This window comes from Erinaceus europaeus, chromosome 7 (genome assembly GCF_950295315.1).
Source record: "Erinaceus europaeus chromosome 7, mEriEur2.1, whole genome shotgun sequence".
Taxonomy (NCBI): Eukaryota; Metazoa; Chordata; class Mammalia; order Eulipotyphla; family Erinaceidae; genus Erinaceus; species Erinaceus europaeus.
Genome location: NC_080168.1, coordinates 52,554,549 through 52,580,357, shown reverse-complemented (window position 1 = coordinate 52,580,357; position 25,809 = coordinate 52,554,549). Strand labels below are relative to the sequence as shown.

At 40.2% G+C, this 25,809-nt stretch overlaps 1 long non-coding RNA gene across 1 annotated transcript in view; it reads right to left on the bottom strand.

The window, feature by feature from the left end:
• The window catches only part of LOC132539417 (uncharacterized), a 113,394-nt gene that overhangs the window by 86,268 nt on the left and 1,317 nt on the right, over positions 1 to 25,809 (bottom strand). Inside the window, exon 2 of the long non-coding RNA XR_009550701.1 lies at positions 22,673 to 22,750. This is a non-coding gene — a long non-coding RNA (uncharacterized LOC132539417). The remainder of the gene's footprint in view (positions 1 to 22,672; positions 22,751 to 25,809) is intronic.

The following is a 25,809-nucleotide window of genomic DNA, read 5'->3' as shown; positions in this document are numbered from 1 at the left end:
TCCAGGAGTAGTGGATTCAGGGTGTAGGCACCAAGCCCCAGTGATAGCCCTGGAGGCAAAATAAATAAATAGATAAAATATTTTTAAAAAATTATATGACTGATTCTCATGGATAGATATCTTTAAAATATTAAATTGTACAGGGACATTTCCTTAAATGTACAACGGGGAAATAATACATCCTAGAGTTCTGAGGAAGAAACATGTTATCGGCCCTCAATACAGTTTCAAACATTTAGCAAATGTGCATATGAAGTTGTTTACTGACCTGTTTAATAGGGTGTGCTACTCTGCTGAAAATTCTGCTAGGAAACTGCCACTGTGTCAACATGGTACTCACTCATGAGTTCAGACATTGCTCATCAACATCTGTATATTAACTGACATTTGATCATGACGCTCCTTTAAACATGTCCATGTTACAATATTTAATGGTCAGGACAGAGGGAAAAAAATCACTCCCATTTCTCAATTGGAAAAATTGAACCACAGAAGCAGGAAATAAACTTCTCAGGTCTACACAGATATCAGGATTGAGATTTGAATGATACAAATAATCTCTAGTTCATGTCCTTTTACCACTACTGTAACATTTCTTTCATTTGAGAAACTGCAGGTAGGTAATAAGGTGAACCTGCATCCTTAACTTACAACTAAAGAGAACAGAATAAAGACATTTTTCTAGTCCCCACTCTAAAAAACAGCTGCAAATATTTACCAAATAATCTTGAAAGGAAGTAATGAAATGACCAGTGTTCCAGTCCTATGTTCCTCTTATCAGTATAGTGTTGAAAAAATTATTACACCTTTACCTTTGACTCTTCGATTAGACAAAAACACAGTGACTGAAGTCAATATAAAACATGTGAGACCTTAGCCTATATAGCTCTTGGAATATACAAAAGCTATAAATTACTAATGATAGTTCTTCCCTGTTCCTTAAGGACACTAGGGTGAGCGAATGGGGAAAGGAAATAAGATTTAGTTCAAGTAGCATTTTGTACTTTGCTTTTTTAGGGGGAAATCTGATAATCAGCTTCTGATTTTATTTAGATCTCAACTCTTGCTGCATATTAAGAACTTGACGAAGTTTTATAAAAAGTTAGATGTATGCAGCTATCAAGAACAATGAACCCACCTTCTCTGACCCATCTTGGACAGAGCTAGAAGGAATTATGTTAAGTGAACTAAGTCAGAAAGTTAAAGATGAGTATGGGATGATCCCACTCATCAACAGAAGCTGACTTAGAAGATCTGAAAGGGAAACTAAAAGCAGGACCTGATCAAATTGTAAGTAGGGCACCAAAGTAAAAACCCAGTGGTGAGGGGTAGACATGTAGCTTTCTGGGCCAGTGGGGGGTGGGAGTGGGCGGGAGGGATGGGTCACGGTCCTTTGGTGGTGGGAATGGTGTTTATGTACACTCCTAGCAAAATGTAGACATATAAATCAGTAGTTAATTAATATGAGAGGGGGAAATCAATTGTATGTCTCAAAGGTTCTCAAAAGACAAACTGAATCTTTTTAATAGATAGGCTACGTATTTGATATGCGGACTCTCTCAAAAGCCTAGACCAAGTAGATTAGAAGCTTCCAATAGCACAGCTATATACAAGATACTGGGTACTGTACAGCAAACCATAACAAAGGGACTTTTCAAAGTTAACCCAATTAACAAATAATGTGATGATAATATTAACTATTGATTGTCTTTTTGAACCCTAAGACAGCAGGAACCTCACATCTTCACTATAGAGCCCCTACTTCCCCCAGTCCTGGTACCCTTGGATAGGGCTCACTTTCCCGTATGCATCTCCCAATCCATATCAAATAATATTGCATCCGCCGATCACAACCTAACCAAAGCAACGACTGCCATCTCAATATGCTTCACCTCAGAGTGTATCCAGAGACTTCACGTGTGGAATGACAATCCTTCAGCTTCATTACTCGGGTGAGACCTTTCCTTTTATAGTACACTCTAATTTCATCTCAGGTAGTTCACTTTCTAACAAAGTCCCATAACCTAGACATACACCAGTTTCTGTGAGAGAGAGCGTATGTGCACACGTATCCATAAACTACTGCAAAATATATACCTGAAAGCAGGATTACACTAGAGTTTGCAGTGAGTACCTCCCTAACACTTCCTCTCCACTATTCCAAGCTTGGGATCCATGATTGCTCAACAAATTGTTTGGCTTTGTATGTTAACTCTCTTTTCAATCACCAGGTTCCAGATGCCACCAGGATGCTGGCTAGGCTTCCCTGGATTGAAGACCCCACCAATGTGTCCTGGAGCTCAGCTTCCCCAGAGACACACCTTACTAGGGAAAGAGAGAGGCAGACTGGGAGTATGGACCGACCAGTCAACGCCCATGTTCAGCGGGGAAGCAATTACAGAAGCCAGACCCTCTACCTTCTGCAACCCTCAATGACCCTGGGTCCATGCTCCCAGAGGGCTAGAGAATGGGAAGGCTATCATGGGAGGGGGTGGGTTATGGGGATTGGGTGGTGGGAATTGTGTGGAGTTGTACCCCTCCTACCTTATGCTTTTGTTCACTAATCCTTTCTTAAATAAATAAATAAATAAAGTTAGATGTTAGAACAACAGTAGACCAGTAAAATCAAATTTCTGGGGCTAAGAATCATTTAAAAAAATATATCCCTAGGGATTCTAATTTAAGATTAAGACCCACTTTTCCATATGCTCATCAGTTTGACCAAGTAAGTTAACTGTAAATTGTAGCCATGTAGTTCCCAGATACAAATGCAATAGCTGAAGTTACTTTACAGTTGGTTCACAGACTGGGAAGCTTTGCAAAGGAAGAAATAATAAAATTTGCCTTCCCATAAGAAATAAGAAATTGCGGTCCAAGATGCGGCTCAGTGGATAAATAAGAAATACAGGCTACCAGGAGCAGTGGATTCATCCATGTAGGTAAATGAGCCCCAACAATAACCCTGCTGACACAAAGAAAGAAAGAAAAAAATAAAAGAATACATACAAGTAGACTACAATTATTAAGATTCAAAATATCAGCTTTAGCATTCATGATCAGTGAAACTGCTCATTTCTCTTATTAACAACTGAACTCTTTGGAAAAACTGACTTTAATATGGTGGACATTTTCCCCCCAACTCCAAACTGTACATTAAAAAAAGCAGACAATAGATGGGAATGATCTAACTTGCTCACCTAATTACTAAGAAGGTGGAACAGAGAGAGCAGAGTCATAGCTGAGTCTTTCAGGAAAAACTTTTATCTCTCTTTCTTCAAGAGGACAAGGAGAATAAGATAAGTAAGGTGTATGAAATTACAGGGATAACTATCTCCAAAGGGTGAGTAAAGTTAGTGACTCTGAATACTCTGAATCACTGATTTGTTCCAGAGACAGGGGTTGCTTTTTTTCATCAAGTTATGTAAATTTCTAAGCCCATACATAGGTATTAATTGAAAATTAATGTTAAAGGAGTCGGGCAGTAGCGCAGCGGGTTAAGTGCATGTGGTGCAAAGCGCAAGGACCAGAGTAAGGATCCTGGTTCGAACCCCAGCTCCCCACCTGCAAGGGAGTCAGTCACTTCACAAGTTGTGAAACAGTTCTGCAGGTGTATTTCTCTTCCCCTCTCGGTCTTCCCCTCCTCTCTCCATTCCTCTCTGTCCTATCTAACAACAATGACATCAATAACAACAACAATAAAACAACAAGGGCAATAAAAGGGAAAACAAGTAATTAAAATAAAAAAGAAAATTAATGTTAATGAAATGAACACACAGAGGGATTGGGAGATAGCATAATGGTTATGCAAAAAGCCTTTCAGGCCTGAGGCACCAATGGTCCCAGGTTCTTCTTTTTCTTTTTTTTTTTTTGCCTCCAGGGTTATTGATGGGGCTCGTGCCTGCATCACCAATCCACCACTCCTGGAGGCCACTTTTTTTCCCTTTTGTTGTCCTAGTTGTTTATTAGTGTTGTTTTTACTATTATTGTTGTCACTATTGTTGGCTAGGACAGAGAAACCGAGAGGGGAGGGGAAGACAGAGAGAGGGAAAGATAAGACACCTGCAGACCTGCTTCACCGCCTGTGAAGCGACTCACCTGCAAGTGGGGAGCCGGGGGCTCGAACCAGGATCATTACGGCGGTCCGCGCCACATACGCTTAAACCGCTGTGCCACCGCCCAGCCCCTTGGTCCCAGGTTCTATACCCAGCTTCATTATAAGTCACAGCTGAGCTTCTTGCTGGTAAAGAAAATAAATAAAAGGTAACGGGTGGTGGCGCACTGGGTTGAGTGCACATGTTACAGTGCACAAGGACCCAGGTTCAAGCCCCCACTTCCCACCTACAGAAGGAAATCTTTGGGAGTGGTGAATCAGGGCTGCAGGTGTCTCTCTGTCTCTGTCCCTTTCTGTTTCCCCTTTTCCTCTTGATTTCTGTCACTATCCAATAAAAAAATAAAGATTAAATAATAATAATTTAAAAAGAAAATAAATAAAACAAAATGAACATACAAACATACCAAACTGAGGGAATTCTCTCTTCTAATGTGTTTTTATCAAGACATATTTGATTGGTTAAACACATTAGAAATGGAGTGCTGAGGGTGTAATGGCTAAGAACCCATCTATGAATATATAACACAGTATATATTTAAATTTATTTTTCTTTATTTATAAAAAGGCAACACTGACAAAACCATAGGATAATTCCCACTACCAGATCTCTATATCCCCTCCCCTCCCCTGATAGTTTTCCTATTCTTTATCTCTCTGGGAGTATGGAGCAAGGTCATTGTGGGATGCAGAAGGTGGAAGGTCTGACTTCTGTAATTGCTTCCCCGCTGAACATGGATGTTGACAGGTCGATCCATACTCCCAGTCTGCCTCTCTCTTTCCCTAGTAGGGTGGGGCTCTGGGGAAGCGGAGCCCCAAGACACATTGGTGGGGTCCTCTGTCCAGGGAACAGGGACACACTGATTCCTTGGGTTCCCTCCCCAATTGTGTCTTCACTTCTATATTTGAATTCTCACACTTAAGTGAGAAAAGCAATACAGTTTTCCATTTCCATGAAGCAAAGTAATAAAAGCCACTGGAACACCCATTCTCTCAGCATAAGTATCTCAAGGAAACTTGCTTCGGCTTCATAGTAGCAGGAAGTGAAAAAAAAAGGGGGTGGGGGTTGAATAACAAGGAAAAAAGAACAAAGGGGGGTAACAAAGCCTGGAGGAAGAAATTTCAATATTTGAGCCAACTGAAGGATAAAAAGTTTTGTCTTGGAGCTAGAGGCAGAGGCTCCACATTTGAAAGTTGTTTCTATATGCAAATCCAAATGACAAACTTTGCTGAGCCTGCAGGCCTTGACACAAACAAAATGGTTCTTAGTCAACTGTGTTGCCATTTTAATGAAGGGCAGGTGGGGGAGAGGAAGCCATTACTCCATCTGGATAGAGGACATCACATTACAGCTACTCTATAGATAGCTTTTTGTTTTTATTTTTACTAGTGATTTAATATTGATTTATAAAATTATGAGGTGATGGGTATAATGCCACATCAGTCCCACAATCAGAGTTGTGTCCCCATTCCCTCTATTGGAATCTGCAGTAGTTCTCCCAAGGTCACAGGTATGAGTTGACTAATATATATATATATATATATATATATATATATATATATATATATATATATATATAATCTTTGCCCATTTTTTTCTATGGTCCTGCTTTGTCTTCCTTTCTAAGTCACACCTACAGCTGTTACTACTTTCAAATGTCCTTCCTTTTTTCCTGTTCTCTCTGTGGGTCTTGATGGAATTGGACTTCAGAGCCCTCTGGTGATCCTCCCCCTCTGGAGATATGGACCAGATTTTTTGGGGGGTGCAAAAGGTGCAAGTTTTAGAAGACAGAGAAACAATTTTTTAAAAAAAATTTCATAGACACAGAGAAATTGAGAAGGAAGAGGCAGAGAGAGGAAAGTAAGGGGCCAGGTAGTAGTTTAGTGCACATGTTACAATGTACATGGACCCAGGTTCAAGCCCAGCCCCCAGCCCTACCTGCAGAGGAAAGCTTTGAAACTTGAGAAGCAGTGCTGCTGGTGTCTCTCTATCTCTGTCCCTCTCTACCAACCCCTTCCCTCTCGATTTCTGGCTGTCTCTATTCAATAAATAAATAAAGATAATAAAAAAAAAATTTAAGCGCAAACTTTTAAAAGAGAGAGAGAGGGAGCCAGGCAGTAGCGCAGCAAGTTAAGCACATATGGCACAAAGCACAAGGATCGGCATAAGATCCCGGTTCGAGCCCCTGGCTCCCCATCTGCTGGGGAATCACTTCACAGGCCGTGAAGCAGATCTGCAGGTGTCTTTCTCTCCCCGTCTTGCTCTCCTCTCTCTATTTCTCTCTGTCCTATCCAACAACAGTAATAACAACAACAATAAAACAAGGACAACAAAAGGGAAAAAATAGCCTCCAGGTGCAGTGGATTCACAGTGCAGGCTCTGAGCCCCAGCCATAACACTGGCGGCAAAAAAAAGTGGGGGGGGGAGTGGGCAGTAGCATATGGCGCGAAGCGAAGGGCTGGCTGGTTTGAGTCCCTAGCTTGCAGGCAGTGAAGCAGGTCTGCAGGTCTTTCTTTCCCCATCTCTATCTTCCCCTCCTCTCTCCATTTCTCTCTGTCCTATCCCACAACAAGAGCAATGACAACAATGGCAGTAATAACAACAACAAGGGCAACAAAATAGGAAAATGATGGTGTCCAGGAGCAGTGGATTCGTAGTGCAGGCACTGAGACCCAGAGATAACCCTGGAGGTAAAAGAGAGAGACAGAGAGAGAGAGAGAGAGAGAAGAAACCTGCTGTAGTATCTTGCTCCACCCCACCCCACCCATAGGTGGAGACCGGGGACTTGAACCTGGATATGTGCACTGTATGGAGTATGCAATTACCCAACCCCAATACAACTTTGCTTAAAAAAAAAAAATCACAGAAATCTAAGTCATTAGTTTTGGCTCCCATCTTCTGTGCAATCGGAAGAATTCTGAAGCCTTATTGAACTTTTGTAGCTATCCTTTAATATTTACTTATATTTGTGGGACATGTTGATAGACTCTTTAATGACAATTTAAATATTGAGATTTGCAAAGAAAAAAAATTAAAGAAATAGAAAAATGTAAGGCTAGGGAAATTCTTGAGGTGATTATGTTTAGTGAAATAGAACTTGAGGTGATTATGTTTAATGACATAAGTAAGGAGGTAAAAGAGAAGTACAAGATGGTTTCATTCACACATGGAATATAGAGGTGAAACACATGAAACACAAACAAAAAAAGCCAGCCTAACTACAAACTGTTTTAAAGGACTCTGAAAACTATAGTAGTTGTCAGTAGGGGACTGGGGTCACAGAACTTTGGCAGTGGGTGCAGTATGGAACTACAATTTATAATCTCACAGTATTGAAAACAAAAATTAATTATTTTTAAGAACAAAAAATAAAATTCCATTCTTTGTTTAGAGTAGAAGATTGAGATGTAAATTCATTGTTAATTTCAATACATAAGAAATTATTACAAGGGAATAGCAATCACTAATTTTTCTGCTTCACTGAGTAAATGCCAGAAAACATTGTAACTTGGTTCAGTTATGAATAGAATACATAACTACTTGTTGATTTCTGTTTTATCCTGAAATAATCAAACAAGAACCAAACCTCATATTAAGCTTGGCAACATTCTCTTCCTGCTTCCAATTATCTGGTCTGTTGAGACCAGCTTTAATCTGTTTTTCAGTGACTAATTCTTCCTGGAACATTAGTATTTCTCTGTATGGCACTAATTCTTAGGCAGCTGGCCTCTTCTCATTGTGCCCCAACTCCAGGAAGTTGTTAGATTCAGATCTCTCTGTAACTGGTACACCGAGTGGTGTGAAGTCCTGAGTCTAAGCAGCATCCTGAAACTGTCTCTGCTTCCCTCTACTATGCTGCCTACCTATCCTGTGTTCCTTCTCTTTTCTGACCAGAACTACTAGATGTTTTATTTTGTTTTGTTTAAACATCTAGCATCACCACAAGCCAGAGTTGAGCAGTGCTATGGTGCCCGCCCATCCTCCTCTTTTAAATAAATTAAATATATATATATATATTAAAAAGAAACCATCATGGTGCAGGCACTATGAGAAACAATATGGATAATTCAAAAGGGATGTGTGTGCGTGTGTGTGTTTTCCATCCCTGGGTATTTATCTGAAAAATACACAAACACTAATTAGAAAAGAAATATGCACCCCCATTTTCACTGCAACATTATTTTTCAATCACCAAGACATGTAATACATTAAGTGCCCAAAATGGATAAATGAAGAAGAAATGGTATATGCACACTTAAAAAAAAAGTTTAATGTTTATGGGGTTACTCTAAGTGAAATAAAAGAGTGAAAGACAAGTATTTTTCTATTATGTAGAAAATTACAAATTAACCGGGGTGCAATTTCACAATATCACAACTTTTTTTAATCACTCATCTCTTCTTAGGCATCTGGGTTTCCAAGTTTTGACTATTACAATTTGTGCTGCTATAAATATAGTTGTACTTAGATCTTTTTGGATAGGTGTTTCTATATCCTTTAGGGAGATCCCTGGGGCAAGAATTACCAGATCATAGGGTAGGTCCATATTTAGTGTTCTGAGGAATCTCTAGACTGTTTTCTATAAGAGTTGGACAATTCCACATTCTAGACATCAGTGTAGAGTTCATTTTTCCATACATCCTTAGCAGCACCTATTTCTTTCACTTATTTTTATGTAATTTTTATTAGTGATTTAATAATGATTGACAAGATTCTGGGATAAGAGGGTACAATTCCATACAACTCCCACCACCAGTGCTGGGCTAGCGTGAGGGTGTTTCTTTCTGGGCATGTGCTCTCTGGGTTGGAGAGAACTCGCCTGGAGCCAACCTGGGTTGCTTACTCAGCAATGCAGGAAAGGAACCAGGAACTCATGGCAGAGAGGGAACTCAATGTGTCGTTATTGATCAGAGACAATGCCTTTAATCTGTTGAAATGGAAGTGGCAAGTCAGAAAAGGAAATGGCTAGGAAAGGGGGTGGAGAAACGGAAACAGCAGTGGGATTAACTAATACCCTGCAGGCAGGGCGGGTCTCGAGGAAGTAAGAAGATAGATCAGACAAAACAATGATTATGTAAATAGACCATACTATCAGCAATGCAGCTTGGAGCAATGCCCGACACACCAGCATTCCATATCCCCTCTCCTTCATTGGAAGTTTCCCTATTCTTTATCCCTTTGGGAGCATGGACCAAAGATCTTTATGAGGAGAAAGACAAGTATTATTGCTCTCATGCAGATGATAAACAGACTCTGACAACAGATGTTGTTATGAGGAGAAAGGAATTGGAAGATGAAATGGGTAAATCAGCTTAATAGTCTGGTGTGCACAGGAGCGAGACTGACTTTCATGGTGAACATGTATCTATTATTTACAAGCATGAAAGTGTAAGGTAGTAAAGTCAGGCGGTGCTGTGCCCAGTAGAGCACACATAGTAAAATGTTCAAGGACCCAAGTTTAACAAATACCAGCAATCTGCCACATTTGTTTGCTCTCTCCCATATACCACCTCCTTTTATTATGAGTTGTTTCTTAAGTAAATCCCAGGTCTCACTAGACCTCATTTTTATATGCATTAGAATGAACTTGAAAATATAATGATACTAATAGTAATAACAACGTGAATGCCAAATCTCACAAAATAAAGTTTCTTACCTAACAGAAATATCAATAATTTTAATGTTATCTAATTTTATTTTGTTTTGCCTCCAGGGTTATTGCTGGGGCTTGGTTCCTGTAGTACAAATCCACTGTTCCTGGAGGCTTCCCCCCCCCTTTTGTTGCCCTTGTTGTTTTATTGTTGTTGTGGTTATTATTGTTGTTATTTATGTCATTGTTGGATAGGACAGAGAGAAATGGAGAGAGGAGAGGAAGACAGAGAGGGGGAAGAGAAAAACAAGACACCTGCAGACCTGCTTCACCACTTGTGAAGTGACCCCCCTGCACATATGGAGCTGGGGCTTGAACTGAGATCCTTACGCCAGTGCTTGCACTTAGTGCCATGTGCACGTAACCCGCTGCGCTACTGCCTGGCCCCCTATGTTATCTAATTTTCAATGTTATCTAATACTCAGGCTATTTTCAAATAATTGGGAGTTTACTGTTTGCAATGTAAACTAGGCTTACTCAATGTATTTGACTGTCATGTCTCCTTTATATCTCTTCATTTAGAACAAAGCAACCCTATTATCTTTTTCTTTATTCATTTGATGTTGCCCTCACTACCAATTCATTACTCCCACCCCCGCCCCCACTTGTCTCAGAACAATACAGAAAGGGAGAGAGGGAAAGATTTCACAACAGACCCAGATAATGGAGTAGCCTGGTAGTGACCAAAGAGCCATCATTAGAGTGTGCCAGTCTCTTGCCCTTATCCAGCTTTTGTAGTCCTTACTTTATCTGACAGGGTTAGACTTAGAGAGATTGAGGGAAGTGAAATAGGAAGTATGTGAGGAGGGTATCTAGGTTTAAGTAGAAAACATCTGATTAAGTACTTTATAGTATCTTTTTTTTAGGTCTTTCTACTTGTGTGCTTGTACTTACCGAGTCACTGTAGACTACTGCATCCTTATGATTGGCCTAGACCTCTAACAGATCCCTCTCTACACCATCACTGGTCATCTCCAACAGAAACATCATAAACCCTCTTGTGGGCCTCTAAAGGACCTTCCCTTCAATGTAGAATAATAGGAATAGAAATTGCCCCACTCTCAGAAGGGAGGCTTGGTTAACATACTCTGCCACCTGAGAAAGACTGGTCCTGAAATGAATGCAGCCTACAACATTCCTAGCTATAACCATGGAGTGCTAGTTCAGACCAGCAGGGATGCAGAGGTTACACAGGCTCCTTTACAAACAGACATGGGCCCTGGGTCAGATTGATGGGTTTACAGTTAACAGTGTTTATATACATTTCCCATATTTGGGAGCTACTCTCTGCCCTGATCCAGCTTTCTAGTCCTATTTCCAACTCTGACACAATCCTCCCAGGCAATACTTTTAGCCCACCTGCATATTAGCTGTCTGGCCCAAGCAATACTTAGTAAAGTCAAGGGCCCATCAGAATATACCTAAAATAGACTCTCTTTCTTCTCTCAACATGAAGACCCCAAATCTCATCTGCTATACTCTTACCACTAGGTTTCTTCTTACTAAACAATTTGTTCTGCTCTAATATTAATGCTCTTCAGCCATCAAGTTGCAGATGCTACCATGACGCCAACCTGACTTCCCTGGGCAGATGACCTCACTTAGGAGTCCTGGAACCCCACCTAAGAAAAACTAAGAAAAGAAGAAAAACTAAGAAAAGACAGAAACAGGCTGGGGGTATGGATCAACCTGTCAACACCTATGTCCAGTGGAGAAGCAATTACAGAAGCCAGACCTCCCACCTTCTGCACCCCATAAAGATCTTTGTTTCATACTCCCAGTGGAATAAAGAATAGGGAAGCTTCCAATGGAGTTGATGAGATACAGAACTCTGGTGGTGGGAATTATGTTAATTGTACCCCCTTATCCCACAATCTTGTTGATTATTATTAAATAACTAATAAAATAATTTTTAAAAATACCACAGCAGCACTGAGTCATGTGCATGACAAAGCAGGTGTCTTCCGCATGTAAGCCATCTTGCAGGTCCACATTTCTTAATGCCACTGACTTGAAAGATGAAGTCTTCCTCTTATGAAACACCCTACTTTCCCTATTGGCTGATGCTTCTTCATGAAGGCTTCTAATATGTCCTTCATTCTTCCTTATATCCACACAAGACATAGACAGTAAATTTAAAGGATCAATCCAGGTCACAGTATTCTTTTCACTCTTCATAGGGGATAGTCACAAAAACTTCCTGAGTGGTGCTGTGTAGTTCATAAAGAATTACATTCAGAGACACATCATTTATTTCTTCTTTTAGATAACTCTAAGGTTGGTCAGTAAGTTCAGGTGATAAGGTTCCTTATCAGTAAAGTTCCTATCATTCTTTCACTTAATGTATCAGTTATCTTTGAAAGATTGCAAAATTGTGGGCTTTCTTTTTTCTCTAGAATTCTTTGGTATAAACCTCATTCACTTGAGTTATTTGATCAGTCTTATGCATATGCCGAACTAGATAGAGTAAAATCTTAATTCTTACTCTTTAGTTATAGGTTTTCTATATTGAGCTGTTAATAAACCCTCAGAAGTAGCTAGTGAGTTTTCTGTCCTGTCTTGCTTTTTTTCCCACTGGCATCTTGGTCTTCATAGCTCCTATTACTTTACGAATTCATGATATTTGCATGCCCAATATATTTTAACCAGGTACAATCATTTGTAAGGGTTAGGCAGTGCTACAAAGGCCATATTTTGGTCAATGGGAGCCTTTTTTCAAGCTAGCTTAATTATTTCTTTGTACAACCTTATAAGGATGACAGTTTCCTTACTTAAATTATACAGAATTATTCTGAACATTTCCTGTCTTAGAACTAGATTCAATCATTTCACTAAAGAACCTTGACCCTTTTTTTTTTTTTTTTTCCTCCTCCAGGGTTATTGCTGGGCTCCGTGCCTGCACCATGAATCCACCGCTCCTGGAGGCCATTTTTCCCCCCTTTTGTTGCCCTTGTTGTAGCTTCGTTGTGGTTATTATTATTGCCCTTGTTGATGCAATTCGTTGTTGGATAGGACAGAGAGAAATGGAGAGAGGAGGGGAAGACAGAGAAGGGGAGAGAAAGATAGACACCTGCAGACCTGCTTCACCGCCTGTGAAGCGGCTCCCCTGCAGGTGGGGAGCCGGGGGCTCGAACCGGGATCCTTAGGCCGGTCCCTGCGCTTTGCGCCACATGCGCTTAACCCGCTGCGCCACCGCCCGACCCCCAGAACCTTGACCCTTTTATAGAAGAAAAACATCACTTAAAAACCACAACCTGTGAATTTATGTATGTTCCAGGCTCTTCAACAATCACTATTTACATATATATATATATATATTTTTTTTTTTTGCCTCCAGGGTTATCTCTGGGCTCAGTGCCTGTGCCATGATTCCACTGCTCCTGGAGGCCATCTTTCCCATTTTGTTGCCCTTGTTACTGCACTTGTTGTAGTTGTTATTGTTGTCATAGACGTTGTTGTTGGATAGGACAAAGAGAAATCGAGAGAGGAGGGGAAGACAGTGGAGGAGAGAAAGACAGTCACCTGCAGACCTGCTTCACTGTTTGCAAAGCAACTCCCCTGCAGGTGGGGAGCTGAGGGTTCAAACCAGAATCCTTATGCTGGCCCTTGCACTTTGCGCACAGCTCCCTTTACATCTTTTTTAAATCAGATTTTATTAAGTCTTTTTTAGCAGAAAATACATATTTATGAATACAAATACAATTTAAATTGCATACTTTGATTTTCTACCTTTACTTCTTTTTACTATAGTTAGCTAAATATATCCTAAAATAGTCAAACAATTCTGTGCTATACTTCACAGTAAACATAAAATACCTTCAAATTAATAAACTAAAATAACTAACAATAAAACTATCAAATGAAAGCCAAGCATTCCTTCATTTATTTTTGTTAGTCTTTAAGTTACATATAGATAAGGATTTACAGTATTCAAAGGTCAGGTAAAATACTTTTTCAGTCAGGTTTTCCACCTACTAAATATATGATAATATTAATATATTTTCACTGTTGTCAGCTTTCAGTAATGACAAAATATTTTACTCATTATTTTTGATTATGTAAAATTTTTACCTAATTCCAAATTCCATGAGGTGTATTCACAGAATTTTTGTACTAGCTCTACATTCCCCTCCATTGTTTCCTTTTGTAAATATACACCTTTTGTACAATTATGTACATACACCTACATAATGTAAGCATGCAGATGTATATTCCCAGTAGTTAGCATCCTACATACAAGGTTATATCCCTTGTTTATTTATTTAGCAATTGATCTTAGAGTACTGTACTTTAATGTAGAGAAATCATTTGAATACCTTTATTTTTAACTTCACAGAATTCCTTTGTGTGGCTATACTATAGTCAACCGTTTGCCTACAAAGAGACATTTGAGTTGATTTTAAGTCTTTTGATATTACAAATAGTGCCACAATAATATAACCTCATAAATGTCACCTTTTAGTTTGCAATTTTATACTTGTGACAGAATTCCAAAAGTTAAATTGCTAAGCCAGAGGAGCAATTTCAGTAGGAACAGTACCAACTGCAGCCAAATTCTCTGCTATAAGCTTTCTACCATTTTGCATTCTTGACAGCAAATAATAAGTGTCTATCTTTCCAGAGTCATATTAACAGAATATGCTATGAAACTGATGGTGAGAAAGAATATCTCAGTATGGTTCCAATTGTATTTCTTTCCATATGAGCATGATTAAGCTGTACTTTCCATATTCGTTCATCAAAAGTCAGTTAATTCTTTCTTGAGAACTCAGTATTTTTGCCTATTTTAAAAATCAAATTGTCTTATTTCCCCCTCACTATCCAGAAAATTGTCATATGTTATTGTTAGTTATTAGTTCTTCTGCAAAAAAGTTTATTCAATGCCCCTGCCCAGTGTGTCATTTGTCATTTGATTTTTACCATACAGAAGTTAACTTTTGTATTAACATGATCACCTATATATAAATCAAGAAAAATGACAAAAATTTATAGCCATTATGTGATATGAATGAAAAAATGAATTGATGAATGGAAAGTCTTAAGAATAAAACAAGATAGGGGAGTCGGGCTGTAGCGCAGCGGGTTAAGCGCAGGTGGCGCAAAGCACAAGGACTGGCATAAGGATCCCGGTTCGAACCCCGGCTCCCCACCTGCAGGGGAGTCGCTTCACAGGCGGTGAAGCAGGTCTGCAGGTGTCTATCTTTCTCTCCCCCTCTCTGTCTTCCCCTCCTCTCTCCATTTCTCTCTGTCCTATCCAACAACGACAACAACAATAATAACTACAACAATAAAATAACAAGGGCAGCAAAAGGGAATAAATAAAATAAATATTTTTAAAAAAAGAATAAAACAAGATAAAAATAAAGCTATGATGATTAGTAGATATGTCAATGAAGTCCCCCCAAAAGTACTAGTATCTCGGTTGTTTGCAATGTGCCTGTGTCAGGAAGGGGGGCTTGTTTCAACAAGCCTTTTAACAGAGATGAATTGAAAAGAATTAAAGAGGCTTTCTGGCATGATCTCTGATGCTAAGCTGACTCAATACTTCAGGATACTGTGCTATGATTCAAGAGTGAGTGTATCCTATGCTAACTCTTTAAATCTTCTCCCACTCTTGACCTTTGCTGAATATATTCTGATGTAAACACTGTCAGCACCCACTCACACCCTATAAAATTTTATCATCAGAGTGAAAACTACCCAGTTTTCAATTGTCTGAGAGCTTCCTCTGATGGCTGGAGCTTACACAAGCTTGGTTTCAAGTACCGGGGAATCAGTATCTCCCCAATCATCTATCTCTGCAGCACCCCTTAACAAAGCTGCTAAGAAACACACTGATGGGGGTCGGGCGGTGGCGCAGCAGATTAAGTGCACATGGCACGAAGTGCAAGGACAGGCACAAGGACAGGTGCAAGGATCCCAGTTCCAGGGCCCGGCTCCGCACCTGCAGGGAGGTTACCTTACAAGCGGTGGAGCAGGTCTGCAGGTGTCTTTCTCTCCCCCCTCTGTCTTCCCCTCCTCTCTCGATTACTCTCTATCCAACAATAACAACAGCAGTGGCAACAATAACAACAACAAGAAGGGCAAAAAGGGAAAAAAATGGCCTCCAGGAGCAGTGAATTAGTAGGGCAGGCACCAACCCCCAGCAATAACCCTGGATCCCTAGAGGCAAAGGGGGGGGGGGGAGGAAAGAAAAGAAAAGAAAAGAAAAAAGAGAAATGTACTATGAGTTTTCCAACAAGGTTGAGATCCAGGAATAACAAGTTTGATTAGGTACCTTTTACTGACTGACTTCCCTTCCCTTTTTCAATTTCTCCTCCAACTAGCTTTTTTCTGGAATCCTGCTTCCCAGTCAAATTTTATTTTAATCAAACTATTTATTGCTCTGCTCTGGCTTATGGTGGTTCAGGGAAATTGAACCTGCGACCTCAGAGCTTCAAGTATGAGTATCTTCTTGCACTAACTACTATGCTATCTCCCCCGCACTCAAACTTTTTGCACTGAAATCCTTGTGCTATGGTCTGTTACTTTTGAAAAACAAGTGAACAAAGAAACCACTTGAATGAAACATTTTTTACTCCACAAGCCTAGAGGTTAATTTTGGTGGATGTGGAATAGCCTATCTCTGCATTTTCATACTTGTTCCCAGGCCTTGAAAGTAAGAGACCTGAGGTATTTGAATAAGCAATGAGCCCAGCTAAGTATAAGCCCCACTCTTTATTTACTCCCCAAATTCAATTCAGATGAAGAAACAGACCGGGCTTGAAATTTTTCTTGGTCTAACTGGGGCCCCAGTACCTGCCTTACTACCATCACAAATTTGTCCTAAGGATAAAAATGTGAAAGTGGGTGGTAAAGAACAGAACATTACAACATGTGAAGCCGGGATATCTGCACCTTTGTGTTCATTAGAATTCCCTCTGAAAGCCTTCTGTCCTGGTATGAGCTGCTACAGAAGGGAGACACTCTGAGCCATCCTTTCACCCTCCCCCTTTAAGGCTTTCTCTGTATTCCACCAGCACCAAGTGACTCTTTAGTAAGCACTGTGACTCTGGCTGTGTCCTGTCTTGTTAGGAATATTAAGTGTTCAATTCTCTTTTTTCACAAACCCTACCCAAATGTTAATTTGTGTTCATTTTAAGCCAGCAAAGGAACTTGAGCTCTATGAGAAGCAGTTCCATGTTCACTTTGTTGTTGTATGTGAATCTCCAACAAAGGATCTGTTTTCCCCTCCCCACATTCATAATAGCATTATGCTATTTTCCATCATTTAAATTCAAAGGAAAGATGTTGCCCAAGGCACAGAATACTTACAATCAGATAATCATTTTTCATGTAGTTTCCCCCTGCTGTGGTTTAATGTAGAGATGATAAAGCTAAAACTCTCATATAATCTGGGTTTTTAAATAACTATGACAAAGGTCTCATGTTTTTTGGTTGAAGTGCTGCAGATCTCTTGAAATGAGGGAAACTTTAGCAGCAAAAAAATAAGAAATGTTTGTTGTATCACTGAAGAACTTGTGCCTCTCAAATTCTTTTTCTAGAAACATTTTTCTTTCTTTTTGCCTCCAGGGTTATCGCTGGGGCTCAGTGCCTGCACCATGAATCCACTGCTCCTGAAGGCCATCTTCTTTTTCCCCGTTTGTTGCCCTTGTTGTTGCAGCCTTGTTGTGGTCATTATTGTTGTTGATGATGTCATTCGCTGTTTGATAGGACAGAGAGAAAACAAGAGAGAAGGGGAAGACAGAGAGGGGAAAAGATAAACACCTGAAGACCCATTTCACCTATTGTGAAGCAACTCCCCTGCAGGTAGGGAGCTGGAGGCTCAAACTGGGATCCTTATGCCGGTCCTTGCGCTTTGCTAAACATTTTTCTTAGAAGTAGTGATTACAATCTTGAGCATGCCACAGGGTTCCAGATATGTGATCAAGTATTATTCTGGGAGTTTCTGTGAGTGAGTTTAACATTTAAGTCCACAGAGAAAGTCAAGCAAATTGCCCTCCCTAATGTGGTGGCCCTCAACTAATCAGTTGAAGATCTAAATGGAACAAAGGATTGATTGGCAGCCCCCACATTAGAGAAAATTACTCCTGCCTGGTGATCCTCAAGCTGGAAAATCAGTTTTTTGAACCGGAAGTGAATCACTGACTCTTCCTAGGCCTCAAACTTCTTGGTCTTTGGACTGGAACCTTACCACTGGCTCTCTCCTACATCTTCTTTTTACCACCTTCAGATTTTGAGACTTTGTCAGACTCTATGGGTACATAATTAAATAAATATATCTGATTAATAGAAATAGTATTAATGGAGTTGGACAGTAGTGCAGCAGGTTAAGCGCAGGTGGCGCAAAGCACAAGGACCAGCTTAAGAATCCTGTTTCGAGCCACAGCTCCCCACCTGCAGGGGCGTTGCTTCACAGCAGGTGAAGCAGGTCTGCAGGTGTTTATCTTTCTCTCCCTCTTTCTGTCTTCCCTCCTCTCTCCATTTCTCTCTGTCCTATCCAACAAAAATGACATCATTAACAACAACAATAAGAACTACAACAACAATAAAAAACAACAAGGGCAATAAAAGAGAAAATAAATAAATAAATATAAAAAATTTTAAAAAGAAATTATAAAAAATAAATAAAAATAGCGTTATTTATTGCAATGCCAAAAAAGGTTCCTCCCACTACCACCACCACCACCACCACACACACACACACACACACACACACACACACACACACACACACACACACACAGTATTCTTTCAGTTAAAAACTGTGTAGCATTCAGGAAGAAATCTAACTTTTCTGAATCCTCACAGGAAAAATAAAGATACTAATCCTATCTGTTTTGTAGGGGTTAGGGGCAGTTAGTTCCTGGTATTCCTCCATGAGGATAATTTCTGGAACCATCCGTTCCACCCCGGTTCCATGGCTGCCAGTTCTTAGCAACATCGCCCCGCCAGATATTCGTCAGATTGCGGCATCATCTAAGTTCATTTCCCACATTTACGCTCGACCGGACCTGCCAATATACGCGGATATCTTCGCCCACCCTGTCCAACGCTTGACGTCTCGTCATCCAATCTGGTCCCCTACGCCTACACTGAACTTCTCTGTTCCAGACTCTTGGAAACAGAGTTGGCAGTCAGCTGAGGTAAAGAACAAACACCTCATCACAGACCCCTGCAAGCGTCAACCTGGCTTTGACCTAGCACGTTATGATTGGGCCCTCCTTAATCGCTATCGAACAGGCCATGGCCGGTGCGCCGCTATGTTCCATCGCTGGGGAGCCAGAGATGACCCGAACTGCCCCTGCGGCTACAGACAGACTATGACCCACATAGTCAACGACTGCCACCTCTCCAGATTCAAAGGAGGTCTCGAAACTTTACATCAGGCTCAACCTGACGCTGCTGACTGGCTACAGAAGAAGGGCAAACGCTAGAAGAAGTTGTTCCTGGTACACAGTTCAGCCCTGTTGTCATCACCACCATCAGTAACACTAATATTTTTTTTCTGAAAGTTGTGATATGGTTCTTCACATTTTCTTCTAAGAAAATTGACAACTGTTATCTAATACTTTTCCATTTCTTTAAATGGCAGATTATTCATTTCTAGCTCCTATATCACTCCCACAAAAAGCCACAAAATGACAAAATCTTAATGAGCATCCCAAGACTCAAGGTTCCTCCCCTATAATGCTTGAGACTAAAAATCAGTATCTGCCTGTGTTTCACTAATACCATCTTTACTTTGTTAATGTTCTTATGTTCATTATTGGCAGAGAAGGTGCTTCATATAAGTACCGCACGCTAACCAATTGTGCCACTAGAGCTCCAGGTGCTTCATATAATTAATCAAACCCTGAGGTTATCAATGTTTATTCTTCATGGCCAAAGAAGTAGTTCTAGTGGTGCTGGCTCTGTCAAGGTAATGTCACTAAGGAAACCAACAGAAATAATTTTTTTAATTTTTAAAATATTTAATTAATCTGGGACCAGGTGGTGGTGCACCTGGTTGAGCGCACATATTACAGTGCCCAAGGACCTAGGCTCAAGCCCCCAGTCCCCACCTGCAGAGGGAAAGCTTCACAAGTGGCGAAGCAATGCTGCAGGTGTCTCTCTGTCACTCTCCCTCTCAATTTGACTGTCTCTATCCAACAAATAAATAAAGATTAAAAAGTTTTAAAATATTTAATTAATTTATTTATTATGTAGAGACAGAAACTGAGATGTGTGTGGGGGAGGATAAAGAGTGAGCAAGAGAGAAGGTCAGATGGTGACATAGTGGGTTAAGCGCACATAGTATGAAGCACAAGGACCAGTGCAAGGTTCCCAGTTCAAGCCCCTGGCTCCCCACCTGCAGAAGGGGAGAGGTCACTTCATAAGCAGTGAAGCAGGTCTGCAAGGTCTCTATCTCTCTCTCCCTCTCTATCTTCCCCTCCTTTCTCACCTTCTTCCTGTCCTATCAAAAAAACTGAAAAAATGGCCACAGGAATAGTGGATTCATAGTGCAGGCACCAAGTCCCATTAATAACCCTGGGAGGCAAAGAAAAAAAAAAAAGAGTGAGCGAGAGACAACTGAAGCCCTGCTTCACCACAAGTGAAGCTTCCCTCCCCCCCCCCACCCCGGCCCCCACAGGTTGGGACCAGGGACTTGAACTTAGTCTTTGTGCATGGTAACAAGTGCACTCATCCAGATGCACCACCACTCGGCCCCAAGAAGAAAATTTTTTAAAAGGGGAGATAGTGAGGTTCTGTGAAACCTATGTTCTAAGTACTTAGTTATAAGCAGGTCATTGACAAACTCAATAATGGGGAGCTTATAACAGACTGAGGTGCGAGAAGTCAATGTTACTCAATGCTAGATCCCCCCAGCACAGAGCACAATGACTGTCCTGCCTCAGATGTTCATGTTTGCTGGATAACTGCATGATACTCTTTTCTTTTCTTTTCTTTTCTTTTCTTTTCTTTTCTTTTCTTTTCTTTTTTTGCCTCTAGTGTTATTGCTGGGACTCAGTGCCTGCATTACGAATCCACTTCTCCTAGAGGCCATTTTTCCCATTTTGTTGCCCTTGTTGTTGTATCATTGTTGTGGTTATTATTATTGTTGTTATTAATGTCGTTGTTGTTGGACAGGACAGAGAGAAATCAAGAGAGGAGGGGAGACAGAGCGGGGAGAGAAAGATAGACAACTGCAAAACTGCTTCAACTCTTGTGAAGCGACCCCCCTGCAGGTGGGGAGCCAGGTGCTCCAACCAGGATCCTTGTGCTGATCCTTGCACTTCATGCCATGTGTGCTTAACCTGCTGTGCTACCGCCCGACCCCTCGAAATATTAACTTTTAATGGCTTGCTTTTTGTCTCAAGATTCATCCATGTTATGGCATTAAAAAAAAAATAGACCGGTTTTTTTAAATTGAATTTCAGTATTTTCTCACAAAACCTTGAAGAATACAACAGATCATATTAGTTCAATCTCTGCAGAAATCATATATTTTATCCATTAACTTTGAGGGTTTCTTAAACATATAAGAAGTAATTCTTATTAGATGACTCTCAGTGATAAGGGTTCTACTATTTAAAAAATATAGAGAGAACTATATATACCATTAAAAGCTTGCAAACATCATCTACTCTCTGTAATGTTCTAGTGTTCTTAGATGCATCTACTGAAATCTTAAGAGTTAAGTCAAATCTCTAATGTCAGTTTAGAACAGTGTCCTTAGAATCATACAACATTCTTCAAGTCACCTTCATCTTTCTTCAATTAGCCATTCTATTCCTTGTATCATTAAACTGTGGTTACTTACTAATTATCTCCCAAGATGACTGCAATAACAATGTTTTGCAAATACTTTAGCTGTCTAGTTTGGAGAATGAAAATAGGAAGGTGTGTAAAGGGAGAGTTAAAATTCATCGTGGAAGACTAGGAACAAAGGAAATGCAGCCTAGTATCTCAGCTATGGATGGTTACCTCCTACACTACTAGATTTTTACTATAATTAAGCTCTCAGTTTCCAACTTAATAAGGCTGTAATCTCCAACAGTATCAGAAATAGAAAGCATAATGCCTATAGCTGCACATTTTTATTTGTAGTTTGGTAAAAAGAAGATGTGAATATGAGAAAAGTTGATATCTAACTTCCAATGTAAACAGAAGATGGGCATAATCCAGCCTTTGTCCTATTATAGCCACTTCTCAAATCTATCATGTACTTTTTTTTTTTTTTTTTTACTGCTTAGGTCTGGATTATGATGGTGCTGGAGAGTGAACCTGGGACCTTTGGTGCCTCCAGCCTGAAAGTCTTTTGGCGTAATCATTATGCTGTTTCCCCGGCCCCATATACATATACTAGTAAGAACTGGGTTATTCTTCTTTGATATGGTTCTTCTCTTTGACCAAGTACAAAAAATCTTGACTTTTAAAGGAATCAGGTCAAGTTAATTTTTTTCACTAGACTTGAGCAGATAAACAAAATCTTACTTTAAACTTGAACCAATCTTCAACATAACCTGTGTGTGTGTGTGTGTGTCCGTGTGTGTACGCGCTCACCTCCAGTGTTACTGCTGGGCTCGGTGCCTGCACTACGATTCCACTACTCCTGGTGACCATCCTTTTTCCATTGTTGTTATTGTTGTTGTTGTTGTTGGATAGCACAGAGAAAAATCAAAAGAGGACGTAGGGGAGCAGGAAACAGACACCTGTAGACCTGTTTGCACTGCTTATGAGGCTACACTTCCTGCAGGCAGGGAGCCAGGGGCTCGCACTTTGTGTGCTTAACTAGGTGTGCCCCTGACCAGCCCCTTCAACATAACCTTTTACAAAGTTCCAGAAGGTTTTGCTAAGGCAATGCAGTGGCACACACAGGAAGACACATGTTCAATGCACAATGACCCCAGGTGTAAGCCTTGGTCCTCACCTGCAGGGGGGAAGATTCGCAAAGAGGTGAAACAGTATTGCAGGTGTCTCTCTTCTTCCCCCTTCAATTTCTCTGTCTCTATTTAAAAAAGAAAGAAAATGGAGAAAGGGAAGGATTTCTGTGAGCAATAGAGGCATTGTGCAGGCACCAAACCCCAATAGTAACCCTGGTGGCAATAATAACATTTTTTTAATTAAATTTTTAAAAAAGGTTTTGCAGCCTTGAGTTTTTAACATGGGATTTTCCACTTGCTCCCTCTTGTCTACTAGCTAATCCAAGTCTTAAAATACTTTAAGATTTTAACACTTCTCCATACAGGACAGGAGAAAAAAAAATCTGATTATTCTGTGTGCAGTTTCCTAAAATACCTTAAGTAATACAGAAAGTGATGTGACTTATTACTAAGATTTACTAAGACTTCCTTTTAGGGAAGACCCATAAATGTAAGTTGAAATGAGCAGGCCTTTTTTTTTTTTTTTTTTTTTTTTGGCTTCCACGATTATCACTGGGGCTCAGTGGCTGTCCTACAAATCCACCGCTCCTGTGGCCATTTTTCTTGTATAGAACAGAAAGAAACTGAGAGGGGAGGGAGAAAGATAAACACCTGCAGACCTGCTTCACAACTAGTAAAGCGACCCCACTGCAGGTGGGGAGCTGAGGGCTTAAACTGGGATCCTCACGCAAGTCCTTAGGCTTCATACTATATGCACTTAACCCAGTGCCCCACTGCCTGGCCCCCCACATTTTTCTTTATATGGAAAAAGATAACAGTTGGATTTTACCCTCCTATCTATTCAAATGTAAATTTAAACTCTTATGTGTTTCCCATAATTGTTCTTGATGCCCCTCACTTCAGTCTTCCCCTCCCATCTTCTTATGTCTCTCTAGAAGTTTCCTCTAACCCAGTCCATGTAAAACTACCCTTTGTAGTCACTTCCTGAGGTTTCCTTGACTGCTGATTTGCCTAAGCTCAATGTCCTCTGCTAGATGGTTGGAGCCAATCCATAAGGAACTTATGGGAGACGATAATCAAATGCAGTGGTTTTGCCCTGAGTTGCTATTGCCCCCATCTGGACCTTTAGCAGTGTCTGGAGACCATCTGCAAAGTGGAAATAGTGATGTTGCTAAACACCCCACAGGCAAAGAACAGACTCTTACCAACACAAAGAATGGCCTATTCCCAAATGTCAAGGTTGAGATACCTCGCTTTTACAGCAATAACCCACCCACGAAGTTTACTATAGTATTTACCCAAAGGAGTCATCACTGTCAGAACTGTCACCACACCGGTCAAAGAAGATAACAGGTTTCAACAGAGCAAAGAAAGAAGTGGCAGTAGGTGGTGGTGATGTTTCAAATGAGGTCATGGCAGCAAGAGCCTACTTAGACCTTTCTTCTTTTTACCTTCATGTGCTACTGACACAAAAAAACAGAAATGTTCTTTCCTCACACTGTCCCTCCACTTTTGTATTCAAGACATGTATTTATGATACTCTGAATAAGTTAGCATTATCTAATTGACAGTTTTTTGAAAGAACCTTTTCCTTCAACATCTTGTTTTCCAACTTTAATTCTTCCAGTCCAAAGAAATGTCTCCTCTCCCACTTGGCTAAATCCAGGGCCCATTCTTGTTATTTACTTTCTGGATTCTCCCCTTTACCACTTGACTCCATCATCTGAGAGTGGACAATTTCCAGTTTCACACTGAGAGTCAATCTGTATCTTTCCCTTCTCAGTGTTTCATGTTACTAGAACTTTGTAATGTATTAAGGTCACTGTTTCCTTCCTTTTATACTATAGAATGGGAATGACACAGCATAAAGTTAACATTGCCTGTAAACATGGAAAACTGAAATTATTTTTGAGTTTTCATGTCAACTGCTACCCAGCAGTCTGAGATGAGTGCGTCTGATAACTGCCCCCATATTGTCACATTTTAGTGGAATTACATATATGTGTCTATCAAAAAGAGAGGCAGGGGGAGAAGAAGAATAGAAAACTATTCCCAGGTATTTAAAAGTGCTAAGAGTAGAAAACTATTCCCAGGTATTTAAAAGTGCTAAAATTATTTTTTCTTAAGTGAACTCAGTCTGTGACACTGGTTAGTATAGTACCTGAATGATAACTATTTCCCATTATGTTCCATTTCTGGTTTCAATGCCAAAGACTTATACTTTAAACATTTAACAAGGACTGGTGATACATATCACCATGCACAAGAACTGGGGTTCCAGCCCCCGCTCCCCACCTGCAGAGGGAATGGATCACTAGTGGTGAAGCAGGTCTGTAGGTGTCCATCTTTCTTCAACTCTCTTTATCTCCCCTCCCCTTTCAATTTCTCTATTCTGTCAAATAAGAATAGAAAGAATGAAGTGGCAAAAAAAAAAAAAAAAAAAAGAAGAAGAAAGAAATGGCCACCAGGTGCAGTGGATGCAGGAAACAAGCCCCAGTGATAACTCTCATGGCATATATATATATATATATATATATATATATATATATATTTCAATTCACTAATGTAGTCTCTTCCAAAGTTTTTTGTTTTATCCTTAGGCCAGGTCAGATTTTTCTCAGAATGGAAGAAAAGATGTACTTAGGATGCACTTTGCCATACATAGCAATGCCCTATCTACTGTTACTTCTCACAGAGTCTAAGTTTCTATACCTTATGTATTAGGCAAGTAATAATATCTAACTGATTTGTAACCTGAAATTCTAATTAAAATAGTTAAGAGCCTAGGAGATGTCTCAGAAGGTAGAGCTCATACCTTCAAAGTGTGAATCCCAGGGATCCATTCTTTAACTGTATGAGAGCACCAAAAACAGAAACAGATGTAAAGTCCATGGTTGGTGGCGCTGTACTTTGGTATCTATCTCATAAAATAAGTAACAGAAAAATTGGGCAAAGTGGCTCAGTAGCAGAGCACATGCTCAAACACGGGTTTCCAGGCATCCCATTTTTTTGCCTCCAGGGTTATCACTGGGGCTCGGTGCCTGCACTATGAAACCACTGCTCCTGGAAGCCATTCTTTCCATTTTGTTGCCCTTGTTACCGTTGTTGTTGTTGTTATTGTTACTGCTGCTGTTGTTGCATACGACAAAGACAAATAAAGAGAGGAGGGGAAGACAGAAGGAGA